Genomic DNA, 20,790 nt, shown 5'->3' with positions numbered 1-20,790 from the left:
GTATACACACGCATGGAATAATGGTTTATAATAGTAGTAGTATATAATCCACAGACTCTGGCTCTATGGATATAATTAAGAAATAAAAGGATTACAAAACGCTCATAAATGTTTCTTAATACGCAACTATTAATTTAGTGGTTCTTCTGTTCCTATACATACAATATATATAGAGAGATATGAACAAAAAAACACAATCTGGATTAGCCTTTATCCTATGGGCAACCAGTTCCCATGGAAGACAAAGAAAGGGAAAAAACAATCAAATTGTTGCGCCTCCCGTGATCGCTTTGGGCATTTTTGAGGAAAACGAAAAGAAAAGCCCTCATGATCAATTCATTTCCCTTCTACCCTTTCTATTTATTTATTTTTATAATATCTCAACAGGTCTCCTTTAAAAAAATTATTCACACTAATTTATTCATGAACCATGTGCCTTGTTAGTGTCGTGTTGGGACTGATTTAAGACCGAGGACAGCGGTAACGTCCAGTCCCACTTATTGGACCCTCATGACACCATTGAGGGTGTTTGTCCTATTTTTAGCTATTCCGTTATATAATAGAATCAATTATACAAACTATCTAAGAAAAAACAGGAATCTTTTTTGCAAGATATGTGCAATGGTCTTAATACATATCTCAGAGATCTCATATTTGTAGGAAAAATTACAAAGACCAACAATTGAGGACTGGTGGCAATGACGGACAGTTCTAAGGACCCATCCAAATGACCAACAGTCCTAAGACCGGACTGGACAAGACCAAATAAAATAATACACATCATGGTAATGTCATTACAATGGATCTCCTGCTTCTTGCAAGTTTCATGTTTAAATCTTTTATTTATATGTTATATTAACATAATAGGAGAGGGGTCTGAAAAATTTCCGACCTTAACAGAAAGAAGCTAGTACTCGTAAATAAAAGCTAGTCACGTCTATATAGTATCTGTTGATAGTTACTTATCAAAGTTTCAGACATTTTGGAGGAATAGTTGTTATGTAAGAGTCGTTTTTGGGTTGAGTTAATGTAAATGCTTTCGTGAAAATTGACAAAACGGAGTATCGAGCTCTCATTTGAAAATATTATTGAGTGTGTAACCTTTAAATATATTCAAACAATAGCAGACATATTGCGATTTGTTCGCTTAAAATTTGACGCGTGCAAGTCAATCTAACTTGGAGTAATTGAGGCAAAAACACAAAGTGTCTCGTGATTTTGCAGAAAAAAATGCTGATTACTAGATGAACAGGCTAAGAGATGGGATCATTGTTGGGAGAAGGTTGTGGAGTAACAAGGAGACAATGTAGAAAAAAAATAAAAAATCAGTATCTTTGTTAGGCTGGAAATTTTTCAGACCACCCTCGTATATACACGGTGCAATCATTTTTTTTATTTATATTTTTCATTCTATCAAACATACTATAGTACATATGATCTTCAAAAATATAAGACGTCTGAGAAGGGTTCAATTCAAATTGTTTTCTACATTTATTGCCATAAGTAAAACAACGTTTCAAATGGAGAAAAACCGCTAAAAGTATCATATTTAATGTAAGTAGAAGTCTAATTTGTAACCGAGATTGTGCATTGTTCACCATTTAAGTGTCATCGCCTGGTTTGTAAATCCTAAGCATTTTTATTTTGCGATTTTTTTTGTTGATGGCACTTAAAACTGTATAATTATTTTTTCATTCTTGAGGTGAGAACATCTAAGTATAAAGTGTAAACATGAGTGTGTGTGCACATGAATAATGGACGGTAACTCTGAGGATTATTAGTATAATTCCTTGTTGGACTCGTTGATCAATTCAAGATAAAAAACAGAGTAATTCCTGCTATGTCCTAGTTGGATAGGTTGTGGGATTTGTGTGTATCTATTTTCATCTCAAAGGTTGTTGCAGGTAATTTAATTAAACGTCATGGCAACAAAGTCTTCCCCCTCTAAAACGTTCTTCAAATTGTCAGGGTTTCATTTTTTTTTCATGCAAAAAATGCTTGCAATTTACAACACTAGGTATCACCATGCCAAAATAATAATGTATACAATTTTGCAAATAGTGTTTTCTTCAATCTTTTCACCATTTAGGACCATAGTAGACCTAAAATATCCCTTTTAAACGGGACATTCTAGTACCTGTAAAGGCCAATATTTTTATTTTTATTAATATATTTATTTAAATTCCTTCATTAAAGAGACAAGAGGAAAAGGTACAAAAAAAGTCAAAAAAGATAAAAACAAAAAAAAAATGAAATGTCTGATTTTTTGAAGCATGTTTCCGTCATATGCTTGTCAATCACTATTCTTGATGGTATCATGACTCAAACTTTCTTCTGGATTAGATTTTGTACACACAATTATATGTATTATATATTTTTATTAGTGTTGGATTTCGGTCTGAAAATCATAGATCTATTTGAGGTCGTTATGGTTTTGAGTTGACTGAACTAATAGAGCCCTTTAAATAATATCTGTTTAGATCAGGGATGTCCAACCCGTATTGTGGTCCACTTCATGTTCAAGTGGGGCACACTACCCATTTTTATTTCAATTAGTATTTTTTAGCAAAATTATTCAAAATATCTTCAAAACGCGTAGAACCTGCATAATAAATAATGATCCCCAAATAAAGGAATAATTTGAGGAAAATAAATATGAGAAAATAAAGAAAAAAAGTATTCTCTGTGTTTTGTTAACAAAAAAAAGTGGAGGAAAAATTTTAATTTTTCAAAAAAAAAAAACCCCCAAAAAAAAATATTGACATTTTTTTAAAATTCAGGTTGGCCTTTAAATATTAGATTTGTCCTAAATTTTAAATAAATATGTACTTAATAGTTTTGTTTTATGAAGCTATATTTCATTACATTTAATTGAATAGGTTATGTGGCCCATCAAAATATTTCCAGTGGCAATGCAGCCCATTATATTTAAAGTTTGGACACCTCTGGTCTAGATCCTTCCCACATAAATATTGGGCTAAGATCGGTTTTACAAAAAAATGTTCTTATTCAAAATTTGGTCAATCGGTGAATTATTGATGATGTCATGTGTGTTTAAAATTAACGTCATATGCAGTTAAAGTGCGACATACATCATATTTTTACAACTCATAAAGTAGAATAAGATAGAAAATCTGTCCACGATTTGAAATCGATTAAAGTATGGTCTGAGATTACTCTTTTGACCAAAATATAGGCTGGAATCCGTCTAAAACTAATAATTTAAGACCGAAATGATCTTGGACCGAGTATCAACACTAGTATGTATGTCATGTAAATTTCACTCCTTTCTTAGAAAGAAGGAACTGATCGACGACTAAAACCCCAAACATGCATGCAAAAAAAAAAACACAAAACATATTGCAATTTCTCATGTTGTTGTCAAGATGAAGAATAAACAAAATATCAGCAAACGGATGTGGTATAATAAATAATTTTATAGATTAACATTTCCACCATTCAAATAATCCTCAACCCAGACAGAGGGGGGGGGGAAGTAATTTGGGGGGCTTATGCAAAATAAAAAATAGGAAAAAGTAATTGAAAAAAACTACTTCATGAAAATAAAAAAAGATGCAACCCATGTAATAAAAAATAAAAAGTGAATAAATTACGATCCAGTTTCGTTTTTTGCATTTCCTAACATGAAAGCATTTAAGCTTCATCTTCATACCGGGTGGTCCATGAAGATCTGATTACCAACTAATTCAATGATTTATGAAGTTTGAGATATTGAAATTAATTCATATTTTGATATATTAAAACATAAACAATTAATTACAAAAAAAATCTGAGCTCTTTAGCTTACGTACAAGTCAAGGAAAATTCACTTGAACGTGATTGAAGAATTTCCATCCGCGCACTCCAAGCAGTTAGGTGTCTCCAAGACCACCGTCAGCATGTCTGAAACGTGGGAGAGGAAGAAAATCTCTGTCAAAAAGGCCTAACGGAACCTAAAGAGGTGAAAGAAAACAGGGCAATCCCCTTAAATCCGTGGGGGCCCATGCAAGAGATCTCAGGATTTCACCAGACTGCCCAGAGAGAGCTATCAAAAGAGTAGGTGGAAAGAGCCTTGCGAGGATAGGGAGGCCACTTTTGACACCAACAAATCAAGAAACCCATCCCCTTTGTTGCAAACTCTTTTGAATTAGTCTTTTGAACTCTTTTTTTACACTTTTGGCCCCCTTACAGCCCTCATGACAACCCTCTTGAATAAACCTATTGTGTGCATATCAAGGGGAAGGTATGCCATGTCCTTTATCCAAATACCGAGGCCCTCAAAGCCACTGTCAACCTTGAATGGTACGTCATAACGGAGGACTACATCCGCAGCGGGTGCCAAGCCCTCCGTCGCCGCCTGGAATGCATTAATGATTAAGAAAGCTTTAATGTGTTTTATTAAACTACTAAAATTAAAAATGTTCAGATTTTAATGGACCACTCGGTAGAGTGTATGTTCTCTTGAGTGTGTGCACTGAAACCAACTTAAGCAAACAAAAAATCTTCATTGATTTTCATTGAGGTTTGATATGGGTAAGAATACTCTCTAATATTTTTGGTGTACTCTAGTACTCCATATAGCTACTTAAAGTTAAAACTTCCTTATTTCCGATTCGATAAGAGGTATTCTTAAAAATTCAGTGCATACAAAGCATGGTCTGAAATATTGTCCGATCCAATATTTACCCGTATCTCTGATAGCCTTCTTTTTTTTTCTTTTTTTTGTCCCAATGGATTTATTTCATTTGCCAACAGATTCATCTCCTAAGGATATAATATTTAAAAAAAAATTAAATATTTATTAGTAGCTTTTAAGTGACAAAATACATATTCGCCTTTGGAATCTACCTAGTCATTTTGGAGATATAATCATTTAAAAACATGTGCTCATTAAGTTTGCTTTAACCCTTGTTGGTTATTGTTTTACTTGATCGAAAAGACTGAATTGTGTTAGACCTATTTATTTGAATAAAAATATTGGAGTTATAGTGTACGGATTCATCAATTTGATCCTGATTTAGTGATTTAGCAAGAAAACGGGAAAAAATGTGTTGTTGTTTATTTTTTTGTTTTTTTTCATCCCCTCCTTCTTTTTGATACCGATATTGCAGCCCACATCTAGAGCAGACTTGTAATTTTTGGGAGGAGCAATAGGAGACTGTTTGATGTATAGACCCTTATCCAAACCAAAAACTTAGGAGAGGCCCTTACTTTGCATCTGTAAATGTGAATGGTAACTCTGACAATTTGAAGACTATTTAAGAGCACAGCAGCTTAGCTGTAAAAAAACGTTTTATTAGATTTGCTGCAAGCAGATATAACCAGGCTTGTCAACAAAATGCAAACTTTTCTGACGGTTAATACACATTCAATGAAAGAAACGCTAAAAAAGAGATTTTAACATCCCGTTCCACTAATTTTTGCAGGATTTACTCTTAAAATTGAAATCACTTGCACGGTAAGCGTTTCCACCCAAAAAGAAAAAATAGTACCTCGTAAAATGTTCTCTAAAATTAACAGTTGCCAATTCAAGCCAATATTCAATTCAATATGTTTGTTGTGCAATCACCGGATTGTTAAAGTATGGCGAATATTATGTATATATTTTTCAAATAAAAAAACTGTCCAAATCTAAACAAATATTATATATTTGACAGAGGGTCAGGTGGTTTAATTTTTACTATGTTATGTGGGGTGGTTCGTCAAAAGTACTTACCTCTGCATCACTAACATATATTTATCAGCAAATTGCTAGACAGATATATCAGATTATTTGACATAATTTAATTAAAAAGGTATTGTGTATTTATCGAATAATTTGAAATGTTGAGTCGTAAATATATAATTTTTAAGGGATTTCAATCGAGTTACTAAAATGTTAAAAAATCAAATTTTGAGAAGTTAAAATATTCCCTAACTTTACATCTTTGAAGCAAGACTACATATGGTCCATTTTACTGCTACTTTTTGCGAAGGAGTTGAACTCTAAACTGGAACGAATGCTTGAATGGGGTTTTATAAATTTGATTTGGTAGAATTTGGTTTGGAATAATAGCTTCTTAATCATAACATATAAAATTAGCTCGTTTTAAATCTTTATTATTAATTAAACTTAAAACTAGAAGCATAATTCCTAAACACCTTTTTGAACCAAAAAAAAACAAAAAAACTTATATAAATAAATTATCTTTCTGTGCATGATTATAGATTTTGAAATTTTTTTCCAAAAACTTTCATGTTTCAATTTTTTTCTTTGAGAATTTAATATTATAATTTAATTTTTGACTTTTATTTTCCAAATTATGTAATATTTTTTTTTAAGAATTTAATTTTTTTAAACAGCTATGAAGTTTTGAAATTTTTCTTCAAAATATGTATTATTTAAAATTTAATTTTTTTTTAATTAAATTTTGAAGTTGTTTTTTTTGGATTGTTTTTCAAAAAAATTTCAAAATTAAGCCTTCCCCCAAAAAAAAAGGAATTTTTAGCTAATACTAGAAAAAAATTATTCCAAAAAAATAATTTTTTAAATTTCTTTCCCAAAAAAATAATTTTCAAATTGCATAAAAAATTAGTTTATATATATAGCTATGGATTTTTTAAAATTTTTTTCCAAAAACTTTAATATTTGAAATGTTTCCCATTTTTTTTTTTTTTTTTCTGTGAATAACAATATATTTAATAAGAAATAATAATTTTTTTGTGATTTTCCAACCAAACCCCTTCCAAAAAATATAAATTAAAAATTATCCTGCGGACCACCCTGTTTAGTATCGGGGTACCAATAAATACTAGTATAATATATATGTCTATGCTCGTAAATATATTAGAAACTTGTTAAAACAATAATGTTAATATAATTACGTATATATGGAGGATGTTAAAAAAATAACTCTTTTATTAAATACTCTGTTGTTTTTCTAATCAGGGGCACACCATATATCATTTCTTTCTTATGTGTGCCTCGTACTATTTCTGTATATTTTAACTATTAAGGAGAGGGTAGAAAAAATTGTGTTTATTATTCTTTAAAAAAAAACAATTAACCTTCCCCCAGCCATAAAAGCAACCAACGAATAAAGCCCCCCTTGGCGCTATTAATCACAGAAAAAATTGTATGTAATTGTTTTTCTCTTTTTCTACATAATAACAATAATGACAATAATAAACTGGGGCGAAAAAACGGTTTGAGGGAAATAAAATGGAGAAGGGAGAAGAAGGAAAAGAAAAATGCGGGAAAATTCAAATTTTGACCAAAAGGAATAATATTAAATAAATTCATACCCGTGCAGAATTTTGGTCTGGAAATAATCCTAGACCCGTCTGAAACTGTAATAATTTTGGTGTACAAATTATGATGTGTATGGACCGATTTTATAGATATTATATTGATGACGTCATACGTGTTTTCTTAATTATTTTGAGCATCGACACAATGACATTCATAAAGGTTAATGTGTTTCAACTTAATTCACACGTCAATAATTTTATTGTATCTCGCAACATTTCCTCTAAAAAAACAGTAGAAAGAGCCCAAATTCAGTTAGTAATTAGCACATTCTTACCTACTATGAAGTTATTAATCAATAATGATTGTTGGTAATTATTTAAACTTAATGTAATTGGGGGTAATTTAATCAATCAAAGTTCAGAACACTGATTATTAAAAAAGAAGTAAACAAGCAGAAAACAAAATACAGCGTAATTTTTTGTGTTTGAGAAGTACAACTCGTAAATTAGGGATTGATAGAAAATCGGTTCATACCTAGAATTAGATAGAAAAAAGGTATACATGTAGTGAGACTATAAAAAAACTATGCCCATGATTTCCAAAACGATTAAATTTCGATCCACGGTCTGAGATTGAAGACTAGATATAATTAAGGGTACCCCCAAGAAAAATCATTAAAGACCGAAACAGATAAAAAGGGATCTTGACATTAGTAACCACACTAGTAAGTGCCTACAACCTCATGTCCTTGAATGAATGTTTTCAAGTAGGAAATGGAAGAAATGGTCAAAGTCTTTATAAATATTACCTCATACCACAAATTATATTCAATATTCATAATAATTAAATGAACGATTCTTTGCCGAAAAAAAAGTAATATCATCAATTTGAAATACGCCCTAAGCAAATAAGTAAATACAATTATACTATAACGACTTTAGGGCGGTTTGTTTTTCGAATTTGGAAAGCAGTTACTCTGGAAAAAAGTTGATAATTGTTAATAAAAAAACACTGCAAAATGTAATTGTTCTACGATGTTTTCTTGTTGATGTTGGGTTTTGAGCTATTTTTGTAATTGCAACCCGAACAAGATTTACATTGTTTCGGCATTAGTAATGAGTAAAAAATTAACCATAATCCGGATCTTATTTTATTTAGGTCCGATCTTGAGGTAAAATTTTCATAAAATTCAATAAAAGAATCTGCCTAAGTTTGGTTTCGAAATTGGATCCGAAAGTTGAGATAACCCAAGGTTAATATAAAATAAAAGTTTATACCATAACGCTTTTCGAATGATATTTTTCTTCAATCAGATTTTTTTAGTGACGTCAAAGAGTATGACTGCTACCTAGAGTAACTATATATCGCCTTCCTTGACTGTTAATGTTTGAGTACCACTGTTATACTCCACGACGTCATATTTGTTTTGTCTTGCCCGGGAGTCGGTATAGTTCTTCAAGTTGAAGATTACGGTAAGCACGATTACATGATGGACTACCATTGTATTTCTATTAACCTTACGATACCCTAAATTTACATGAGTATTTACGTCTAAAGTTACAGCATCCCGGATGCAAGAAAATGGTCCTTTCTTTGCTCGTCGTAGAACAATGAAATTTTCCTCCAGTTATTTTCTTACTAATGGTGCAAGAGCATTGTTTGAAAAAAATAAAACGACAAACGGTTTTTAATAATTTTTTCCAAAAAAAATTATTAAAAACCATGCTGACCCACCATTTTTTGGAATATAAATATATAGCTTGCTCATAGCTTATTAACATCTTTTCTGCACTAACACCAATGGAGAAATTCGAAAAAATTTGACTCACAATCCGCCCTAATGTACATAAACTGTATTTGTTTACATATGAATGTGTAATGTGTGAGGTAGGGAAAATGGCAAAGAGGGGGTGTGTGTAGACTAGGGAGAAAAATGATACTGTATTATTATGAGGATTGAAGAGGAGATGTGTTATTTCCGTTATTTCCAGGACAAATAACCCGTCTTTGACAAAATATATCAGTAATATGTATTTTGTACTTTTGAAAAATAACAAACATTCTTAAATATCAATCATCAATGCTCTAATTGAAAAGAATGAGAGGAAAATAGGAATCGAGTGTTTGTATGCATCCATCATGCATCGGGTTACCCCTACCTAATGGACTAAGTAATATCCAATATTATTAGAACTTACCTATAGAATGATGAGTGATGCATCCGTGAGTTTTCAGCTTTGATGTGATCTTTATTGTGGCCCGCAACCTCTCCGCCTAATATGTAAAGGAAGTAGTTCCAGAATTTGTTGGTTGTTGGTCAATTCTTCCGGACTGTGAGAAGGTTTTAGAATAATATAATTGATACGAAGGTTATAACACTTGGGACGAAAAGTCTAGTTTTTTTGTTCAAAATTGGTTTTTTTAAAGTGTTATTACTATTATTTGTCAAAATTTAAAACGACGTAGCTCAATGGACAAAGTACTTGGAAGAAATTATATTCTTAAAAAAAATGGCGTAGGTTTGCATTTCGGTAGTTCCGAGAGAAGAAAATATATACGTATTATGCAAGGTTAATGGAAATACAATGTCATACCATAACGCGTGTACGAATGATGTTTGACTTCCACCACGCTTTTAATATTGACGTCATAGTGTATGAGTGGTTGCGTGTTTGTTCAAAATCTGTCTTTCTTGCTCAGCAGTCGGTACGATACATCAAATGGAACATTTGAGCAGTAGTGACGTCATAGATTATGATTGATTGCATGTCTTGTCAAAATCTGTTTGTCCTACCCAGCAGTCGATATAATACATCAGATTGGAAATTCTAGCAAGCCCAATTACATGCTCGTCTAACCTTGATATTATGTATATAGACTTCAAAGAAGAATCCTAGGTCCGATGTAATAAACGTAATACTAAGATGTTTACTTATATTTAGTCAGTATAACTCCATCTGACCAATTAAAGGAACATTAAAAAAAATTCCAAAATAATTTAGAAATGTAATGAATATTGTGAAATTAGATTTCATGTTATAAAAAAACGTCATTACATATAACATTATGTCAAAAAACTCAAATTTTAAAAGCTTGGTCAAAAAGTGTCACAATTAAAGCAATTCCTCAAAAAAATATAATGAACAGAAATATTAACTTGATAGAAAAGAGGTCTGATTAAGTCAACTCCACACTCTATCCCCCTACAAATAAAAATCCTACACACGACCATTTCCACAAATTGCAAATTTCGACATTTTCCTTATATGATAATCCGATTATTTTGATGAGAATAGGTGCCAGCAATAAGTAAATAAGACAGGAAGCAAAATATGGCTAAAGGGGATGGGGACACCAAATCCAGGGATTCATATCCGTGCTTCTTACTCCGCGTCGGGAAGGAATGTCGTGAGATACTAACAATTGCATGGATGCTTAGTTCATCTCTCCCCCTTCTTATTCCAACCATAGCTGCAATAGAATCATGTGCAGTTTTTAGACACTCGATACAACACTAAGGGATCATTCAAAAGCTACGCAACGGAAAATGAATAACTCTCATGCTCCCCCTCATTATACATATAACGCAATTTTACTAACAACATGCAACAAAAATGGTAAATACCTCCTCTCCTTCTTTCAACCGTTAAGTACTTTATGAACAAACCCTAAGGTGGATAAATTATCTTTCATAAAAAACAAGAGCATAGTGCTTTATTTCTAAAAAAACAATCACTGATTATTCGCATTTTAAAAGTATTTACATAAGCAAAGTTCAAATATTAATATCCAAATTACTATATACATTTTTAGATGTTCGATAAATCTCAAATATGTATATAATAAGTACTTGCATGACGCGTCAACATACGAATAATCTTGAAAAAAATCATTAAAGGAGAAAATCGCAATCTCTTATTTTTTTTACTGCATATATGAATGCAACTAATGTTGTGGGAGTCCTTATTTATTTGGTCTAGTCCATTCTCAAGACCGGTCCTCCGGACTATCAGTACTCAAACTGATTTAATAAAAAGAATAAATAAAGAATATTAAGGATTGAACTATATCAGTTTTAGGTCTTATATTCAGGACTGAACTGAACTGGACCGGACGGTAGTCTTCATTCCTAAATAAGGATCGATAAAACACTACATACAGGGCAATATTTCCCAAATTATAGGAGTATTAGTCAAATGTGTGGGATGAGTCAAACTACCCAAGAATTTTATCTATAGTTTAGAATGCTAGACAAATACATTCCTAGTAATTTCATCCCAGGATATTTCATTCTAATTTTGATATAGGATATTAAGTGACGTCATAGAGTTTATGTTTTTACTCTAGTTAATTAGGTTTTTTTTTTTGTGCAACAATGTGCAGGGACATCTGAGAAGTCGGCATTAGAGATGATTAGTGATGAATGGGGAACGGATATGACTATTGGGCAACCTGGTATTACGGTGTTAATGTATTATAAATGACGTCATCATATTTTTTTAATAGTGAGTAGGAATCTGTGAATACATTTATTTATTGATACCTTGGGCAGTAGAAATAAATGCCTTCATTGCTCCTCTCTCATCAAAATGAATAAATTTTGAAGGGAATGAGTTGATTGGGAACTAGTGGTAGTACCCTGCATTGCTCAGAATTATTAAGCTTTGACGAAGGGTCAAATTTTCCTTTAATAATATAGAAAATAGCACCCCAAACAAATTCTTGGTGTTCCTCTCAGTTCATGAGTACACTCATATGTAGCTATTCACTCAAAACTTAGACCTTTTCTCCTCAATCATAGAAAAAAATATAACGGCTTGAAAATTGCTGTTTGATATGATTTGATAAGACAGGTGTATTTTACGTCGATTCTTAACCTCATTTATTTTATACAGTTCTTCCTATACATGTATTATAATCCCCTGTTTTCTTGATTCTGTTTTGGATGTAAATCAGGGTGCACTATATACAGTGCACCTGGTGACAGGATTTCAAAAATTAATAACCCATTTGATGTCACTTTTTAAATACTTTTTCACGACAATCAGCAATTGTTGTTTTTTTTTGTTTTTTTTGCTAAAGAACAGATGTTTCTCCCAATTTAGTGAAATTGTATCAACAAGCAGAATACTCAAATTGTATCTCCTGCTCGTGTAATGAAAAAAAAAAATACTCTGGACTGCAAATTTGATTAATTGTTAAAGATATAAAATCAGATGAAATAAAATGTATAATTAATAAGAATGAAAACTAGGTGAATGAATTTGTAAGGGACGTACTTTCCGGTCACAATTGTATAGAAAACTCATTTGAATTAAGAGATTTATATTGCCCCCGATACATCATGCTCTTACAAATATAATTTATCAAAGTTTCTTTGGTTCTAAGGATCAAATTGGACTACTGTAATAGTGCATTTGCTGCAACCCTTATAAATCAGAATAACTTAATCAGGCTTGTGAACGGAACGGAGAATTGAACGGCATTTCATGTAACTTGTGTTCAATAATCAGAATGGAGGTTTTTTTAAACGTTGAACGCTAAAAATCAGATTTTTAGCGTTTTGTTCCTATAGACCACAGAAAAAATTCAAGAAATCAAAGTTTATGTAATTTTTAGTTTTTAAATATGATTTAAAGGGCTGATAAAACAAAGAGGACTTGAGAGTACTATTTTGTGGCAGTGGCATAGGGGTGGGGGCTGAGTGTGCCTATTTTGAAGGCTCTTATCGAAATTGAAAATTTTCTTGTACTCTATTTTAACTCGAACAAATGAACTTGACCAGTTCAATAATTCTGAGTCATGGGGAAGAGGCTCATCATTTGGCCGGGAATGTATGCAAATGAACCACTAAAAAATAATAAATTCTGCTCTCGTATGTAGCGAGGGTCGCAATATAATCCTGATGGAACACATAGTTTCCCTAGGGATAGTTGGACTTCATCCTAGGCAAAAATACCTCCTTGAGGACGTCTTGGTACTCCTTGGCCTGATTTTCAGTCCTTTTGGGATCCAATACGAGGGACGTCTCAGGCCACGATTTCCAGCATCATCGCCGAGGCTGGGAACTGAGTCTGATTGACCTCATTGACCACGTTGGGGAGGTAGCTATCGTTCCTGGAGTGTCTTGATTAGTCCACGGTAAAGTTTTTTTGTCTTGCTCCTGTACTTGGCGAAAATCAAATCGTCTATACTCTGCCTTGTGGCCTACATTTCAACTATGATTGAACCGATTTTAGTCAGTTGTAGCTTATTTGAACAATAATATTTAACGGATTATTGTGTTAAACAGAAACCTAATTCTCAATTGTGGCATCCCTGACACTATCAAAGTGGAAGTCGTGATTTGCTGTCGTACAATGTATATGGCAGTACCTTATAATTGAAACAGAACGTGGAACGGAACAAAAATAATGGCTGAACGATGAACGCTGAACGAAGAAAAAAAAAGAACAGAACACAAAATAGCGAAACGCTTATAAGCCTGAATTGAATAATAGGAATTGACAATAATTTGCCAAGGAATACAAATGTAATCCACACACAATTTCAAGAAAAATCATTCAATCTTGCCATTCACGGACCAGATGTATATTATAATGTTTACAATGCCAATACAAGTTGTAACTTCTACATATAAGAGTTGACGGGCCACATATTTAGAAAATATCTACCTTTTTTCCGTTACTCTTTTGTAATGCACCTTGGCTTTAAAAATAAAGAAAAAATACAAGCATGCTCTTTGTTTCTACGGTTTTTAAAAAATATTTTTGTGTTTTGTATCTTTTTTCTCCCCCTTTTCATTGGTGGTAAGATATCAAACAAAGTAGAATTTGATTCGATAGTCGCCGGAAGTCATAAAGGATCATTTATTATTATGGACTTCATTCGAGGGTAAAAGGGAGAGAGAGAAGGAAATTTTCCATGGGAACGAAATGATTATTATGGCACTTGGAGAAGTATACATCTGATGGTGCGAAAATGTTTGGTTATTTGGTGAAATGAGAAGAAAATTATAGAGAGAGAGTGGATTCTTCAAGTGTATGATTAATTAAAGTAGTGAAGGTGGATATTCATTATCGGTCCCTCCCTCCCTCCCTTCCTCACTCACTCCCCCGCCTTCCATAGAAAAAACAATAACAATCTAAGCATACAATGAATCAGCATTGCAGATTGAATTTGTGCATTTGCGAAGGAAGCAACGGATTTTATTATGATGATATACGCCGCGTATCGTCAACACCAAATCAAGTTAGAATGATTTTTATTAAAACTGAGTATGGATAGATAACATTTGTATTCTTATACGAATTTTGGAGTGTCCGCAGGGTTATATATAGCTATTTTTTAAGGCTTGGTGTTTAATTTTCCAAATAAATATTTTATTTCTACAATAATTTATTTGGAGGGAATAGGGGTCTTGGGCAAGAAACTTTTTTTGAGAAAAAGCTAATATTCTCACCTATTCTCCAGAAACGCCAATTTAGCCCAATTAAGGTTTTTTTCTTAATATTTTGGAATTAATACATTTTAATTCTTGTTTTCTCGATTTTCAACTGTTTACAACACCATAAACCGGACATATAAAGACTTTATAAAAGTTCCCTCGCACTCGTTGAGAAGAAAAGAGGACGGTGGGTCATCCCAAAACTACAAACCATATGGCAAAACGAACACCGTGTCATCTATATTTGTCCAAATATAGTTGCCTACTCGAATAGTTATTGTCTGCTAGAGGGTGTCGAATAAACTTCATTATCCATAACTGGTGATGGAGGTTTCGTAAAGCAAGAGAAGAAGGGGGATCGAGACTTATGGTACTCGTGTGAACATCAGCTGCTGGTCATATAATTTTTGGAGGGAAGAAAATGAATAATTCTATTATAAGAAATATTTATATATATATATATTTATTGATATTTTTTTTTTTTCAAAACACTAAATTTAGATTGAAAAATAAGTGTCAATACAACAACAATTTATACTAAACAAAAAAGAAAAAAAAAGTATACCATGTTTACTTTTCTAATTACTAAACTGTATTTCTTCTATGCAAAAGTTGCCTCTCTATATTTAATTAACTATGCAAACTCCTTGAGTTCATCCTTTTAATTGAATTGACTAGGTGAATTCTGCAATGAGAACAAAATAACATATTTCAAGAGAAAGAAGTATATACAGTTATGTGATCTGTTGTGTCTCAAAAGTGGTGGAAAATATTTCAAATAGACAATGAATCTACTCATGAAAGCTGACACTTTTCACCAAAATGTGTTTTATAATTTTGGGTCATTCTAGTATATCATATAGGTTTTTACATATTAAATTATAATATATCTTATGGTGTATAATTCTTCCATTTGACGTCCTACTAAAAGGAGAAAACACATATGAACCAAGAGAAGAAGAAATGAAATTCAAAACTCGGCAATAAAGAACAACAACTACAATGACGTATCGAATTAAATTAAATTATAAATTTTAATTTTTTTTGTTTTGTTTTGTTTGGAAACTGTGTGCGGTTAGATATGTACATTCTACTTCATATATCGTACACCATGTATGTTTCATTTCTACATACATACACCACCATCCGGGGACTCCTAATGGATAAACACTTTTTGCTGTGAGTGTGTATCCATGTGCTTTTTTTTTTTTTCTTTCTCTTTTAATGTGAAATAATAAATAATAACAACTAGATCGTTCCCAACGTATTTTTCACTCGTAGAATCGTTTGAAAATATTGAACTTAATAACGACGATCGATATCCGCAAAAAGGACGTATTAGTCCTGAAAGTTTATAGATTCGGAGGACGTATCTGCGTCGGACGTAAAAGTTCTACAAGGAAACAAAGTTTGTTCAATGGCACAGACATTAGAGTTGTATAAAGTATGTATTTTATTACGTGTTGTATTTTTTCCTTGTTGGCAGGGTTATTATGATTTAATTTTTAAAGAGCAGGAGCGTCCGCAAGATTATATTTGGGGAAGGCTTTGTTTATGGGATTTTTATCAAAAAAATCCAAAAATTAATAGTTATTCACAAAAATTAAATTTTTTGGAAAAAAAAATCAAATATTAAACTTTTTTGTAAAAATTTCAAAATCCATAGCTATTTACAAAAATATCAAAATCCACATTACTACAATAGCTACTCACAAAAAATTAATTTTCTTGCAAAAAAATTAGAAAAATTTCATTTTTTGGAAAAAAAATTTGAAAAATTAAATTTTAAATATTAAATTTTTGGAAGAAGATTTTAAATATTAAATTTTTTGGAAGAAGATTTTAAATATTAAATTTTTGGAAGAAGATTTTAAATATTAAATTTTTGGAAGAAGATTTTAAATATTAAATTTTTGGAAAAGATTTTAAATATTAAATTTTTGGAAGAAGATTTTAAATATTAAATTTTTGGAAGAAGATTTTAAATACTAAATTTTTTGGAAGAAGATTTCAAAAATTATAAATATTCAAAGAAAATTAAATGTTTAGGAAATAAATTATGTTTAAAATTGTTTCATTCGGACCAAAAAAAAAATCCTTATTACTTTTTTTTTTTTTGGGGGCTACAACCCCTCCAGCCCATACCCTTACGGACGCCCCTGAAGAGAGATCATTAAGTATAAAGTGAGTGAGCTCATCCATGTATGATGAAAAGTAAGACTAAGGAATTGTTGGGAGTTATAATTGCAAGTCCCTGTAGGACTTGGAGTAGAACTGAGGATCAACATCGGATTGATTTATATCTATGTCCTTAATGAATACAGAGTGGAGTGTATTTCCTTTCTCTCACGGCTGTTTGCAGCTGATCTAATTAAACGTCATGGCAGCTAAGCTCCTCTCCTCCAAAAACATTCTTCAAATTGTTCGGCTGCATTCTGGTAGGTCCTTTTTTACAGCTCTAATCGTTATCAGCAAGGGTTTCTAAAATATGTCCCAGAAAGTGGGAGTTTTATTTTATAGTAGACAAACTGAACAGGCTTTTAAAAGATATTATGATTATTATTTCATTCTTAAGGACAAAACATCTATGTTTAAAGTAATAACTAGTGCGTGTGCACAAGAAAAACGGAAATGAACTATGAAGGACTGCTCGGGAAATGCAAGTCCTTTTGGACTCGGAGTAGAATTGAAGATCAATATCGGAGCCTTTCCATCCTACATATACATATGTCCTTGCTATATAAGGAGTGACATTTGTGTTTATTTCATTCCTCTCATAGCTGATTGCAGCTGCTGATCTAATAAAAAGTTCACCTCAAATTGACAAATTATTTTTTTATTTATATAGATTGCAATGTTTTCATAAAAAAGAAACATACCAAAGGCTCAAATTCAGTTGGTAGTTAGCCAACTATATAATTACCTCTGACAACGAAGTTGAACGGACGTTATGTTCTTGTCTCTGGTTGTTTGTTTGTTAGTCACTAGTATAACAGATCGATTTTGATCCAACTTGGTACGAAGATTACATATGGTCACAGAAAGAAGTCATGAAATTTTGAGAGGTCAAGTTAACACAAAAAGACAAAATGCGTAATCAACCATAACTTTTGAACAAATTGAGATACAAAACTCAATTTGATTACAGGCAAAGGTTTTTTTCTTTACCGAGTGTCATTCTAATCATTATTATGTAATCTTTATTGACAAGTGAACAAAAGCTAAAGGAAACTCAATGAATTAACGTATAGAACACTGATTTGGAAGAAATATTCATAAATATCTATAGCGGACTACAAAATACAGGGTAAATGTTTATGCTAGTGAGATTATTCTATATCAATTTTAGTCTACATGATGCAACTTAGAGGACTTTATACTGAGGACAACTTTTGACTCTAATCCCCAAACTCATGGACACACAAAGAGGATCAATGTACACCTGAAGAATATTACAATGTCCTTCAGACCTTGAAGAAATATGTATATATATGTAAAGAATGATTATACAAAATAAACCCCCTGACCACAAAAAATTTATAAATATTAAAAGATGATTAATAACTCAATTTCCGCCAAGTGTTGAGCAAATCAATTATAATATCAATTAATAATACATAATATGGCATTCATACATTAAGTATTATGATGTAGGTAATTAAAAATCCATTAAAGAAGACACGGATGTAACAAGACAACATATGAAGATAGGAGTGAGTATTAGACATTGAGGGACAGCTTTAAACTAAGTGATACATCCGTTCATATTGTTTAGTTATAATTATGCCATATTGCGTCATTGGAAGGGATAGACCAGTCAAATACAGTAATTTGGGGATGGAGTCATAGTTAGAGATGGGATTTTTGTAAAACTGCGAAGAGAAGGATGGAGGGAGAAATAAGGTATTACTGAATTAAGTCCCTTGTTAATATCATCTGCCTGTTTTATGATTTTTGGTCGAGAAAATGAATTACTGCGTTAAAGAAGAGAAACTTCAACATTTAAAATAGTATTAGTACAGGGAAAATATTGTAATTATATTTAAATTCATATATATTTATTATATTCTGCGTTTTTTAAACAATTTACACCAAAGATTAGTGTGATTTTTTCTTATAAAAAGAGATGTTAACATATCCACCACCTATTAAATAATGAACTAAAATGGAGACTCGTTGGAGTACAAAACCTTTGTCTAAAATCAAAAAGTTCTTGTCGAATAAGCATTTTTACGTCTTGTGTTATCATTACATCCCAAAATTTAATGGCCTCATACTATAAACATATACAATTCTCGTACGAAGTTTGATCAAAATCGATCTGTAACTTTTGCTGTAATCCTGGTGACTAAAAAACAAACAGAGGTAAAACAATGACCTCCGTTATAAAAAAGACGAAAGGTAAAATGCATTAACCGTTTTTCCATTTGTAATCGGTAAAATCAGTTTTTTCTTTACACAGATCCCTTCTTTATTCATGGTCATATTAAGTGATGAAAATCGGAGAATTTTTGAAATCAACGGAGTTGACAAACTGAGGAGTTAATTTTCTTGTCTTAAGCTGCTTTTATCAACGAAGTTGAAAGACGTTTATATTTTTGCCTATGTTTCTTTGTTTGTTATGTCCTTGTTTATTTCTTCTCCCCCCCTTTTCCCTTGTCCCAGCTGTTTTTAGCTGATCTAATCAAACAGCATTAGACTTAAGCTGCTCACTTCCTAAAGATTCGTCAAATTATCAGAGTTACCATATTGATTCCGTGTTTTTAGTTTTTAACATGCCCAAAATGCACCCAATTAGTACCACGGGTCAAGTGGGTTCAGAAAAGAAGTCATCGTCATACGCAAGGTTAAAGATAAATTTGCAGGGCTTATTTTGATAAGATTTTTCCCCCGTAGTCCCCTAAAACTAACCTTGACACGAAAGATTACATTTTGTAGGTAATAATATATAATAGACAAAGACTTTCAGCATTCCAAAAATTAAGGTTTATATAAAAACCTTTAATAGATATAGCCACTATTAACAAGAGAGTGGCTTGTAAGTGAAATACCACAGGAATAACAGTTGCAAAGTCTGGGAATATAATTAAAGCAAAAAAAGATTTAAAGTTTCCTGATGCAGTGGTACAAAATATTTTTATATTAAATAGTATCCCTGAATTAAAGCTATAATTAAAGGAATAATAAAAACCATTGAAATATTAACAATTGAAATAGTGAATATAATCTTCGTTAAATGATTTAAAGTAGGAAGTGCGCCTGCATTTATTAGACATCAAAAAATCAAATAAATACATACAATTTATAATTTCCCCCGAATATTAATTACTAATTAGGAATCAATTTTGGTAAAATTGATGACCTTTTTTTTTATCAAGGACATTTTTGACCTATTTTTTAATAACCTTTAATTAAGATAATTTCTTGTTTTTATTCATTTTTGGTTTTTTTAAATATTAAGACTTATTACTCAAATTTGCTTAATTTGGAGGGGAATAAAAAGCAACCACACATTTTTTAATGCCTTCCTTATAAAGTACATTTTTACCTTTTTAATAGCTTTCTATAGCATTTTTTTATAATAGACAATGCATCATTTTTTTTTCCATTTTTGGCTTTTAGAAAACATTCAAATTACTTATCCAAATTTGCTTAATAAGTGTGTATTTACCCTCCGCCAATTTTCTATCCCTTACTTATGTTTATATGACGTTGTTTTAGCCGAGTGTCTCTTCAATTTCTCTTTGAAAATAAGGGTTTTCTGATCAAATTTTACCCCTTCCAAAATGTATTCTAATCTTTTCAAAAAAAATAAGCTCTTTTCTTTAAATTTAGGATTTATAATTATAAAAAATTATAACAAAAATGTTTCGTACTAAAAAACTTTTAATACAGTTTTTTGATAGTTTGACAAAGTATTGTTTGAGCGAGTGTTAAAGTTGGACATTAGCAAAGAGAAAATACGCCATATTTTACAGTTTTTCTTCGATTTAGGGGGAAAATGTAAGCCAAGTGGATGATAATATTAATTATGTTTATAGCCCTGATACCATAACAGCCAATCCCACGTAATTTTTGTTTCGTGGATCTCGTTCGTGTCATTTTGATGTCA

The sequence above is a fragment of the Lepeophtheirus salmonis genome, chromosome 5, assembly GCF_016086655.4.
Source record: "Lepeophtheirus salmonis chromosome 5, UVic_Lsal_1.4, whole genome shotgun sequence".
NCBI lineage: Eukaryota > Metazoa > Arthropoda > Copepoda > Siphonostomatoida > Caligidae > Lepeophtheirus > Lepeophtheirus salmonis.
Note: the sequence above shows the minus strand (reverse complement) of the source record.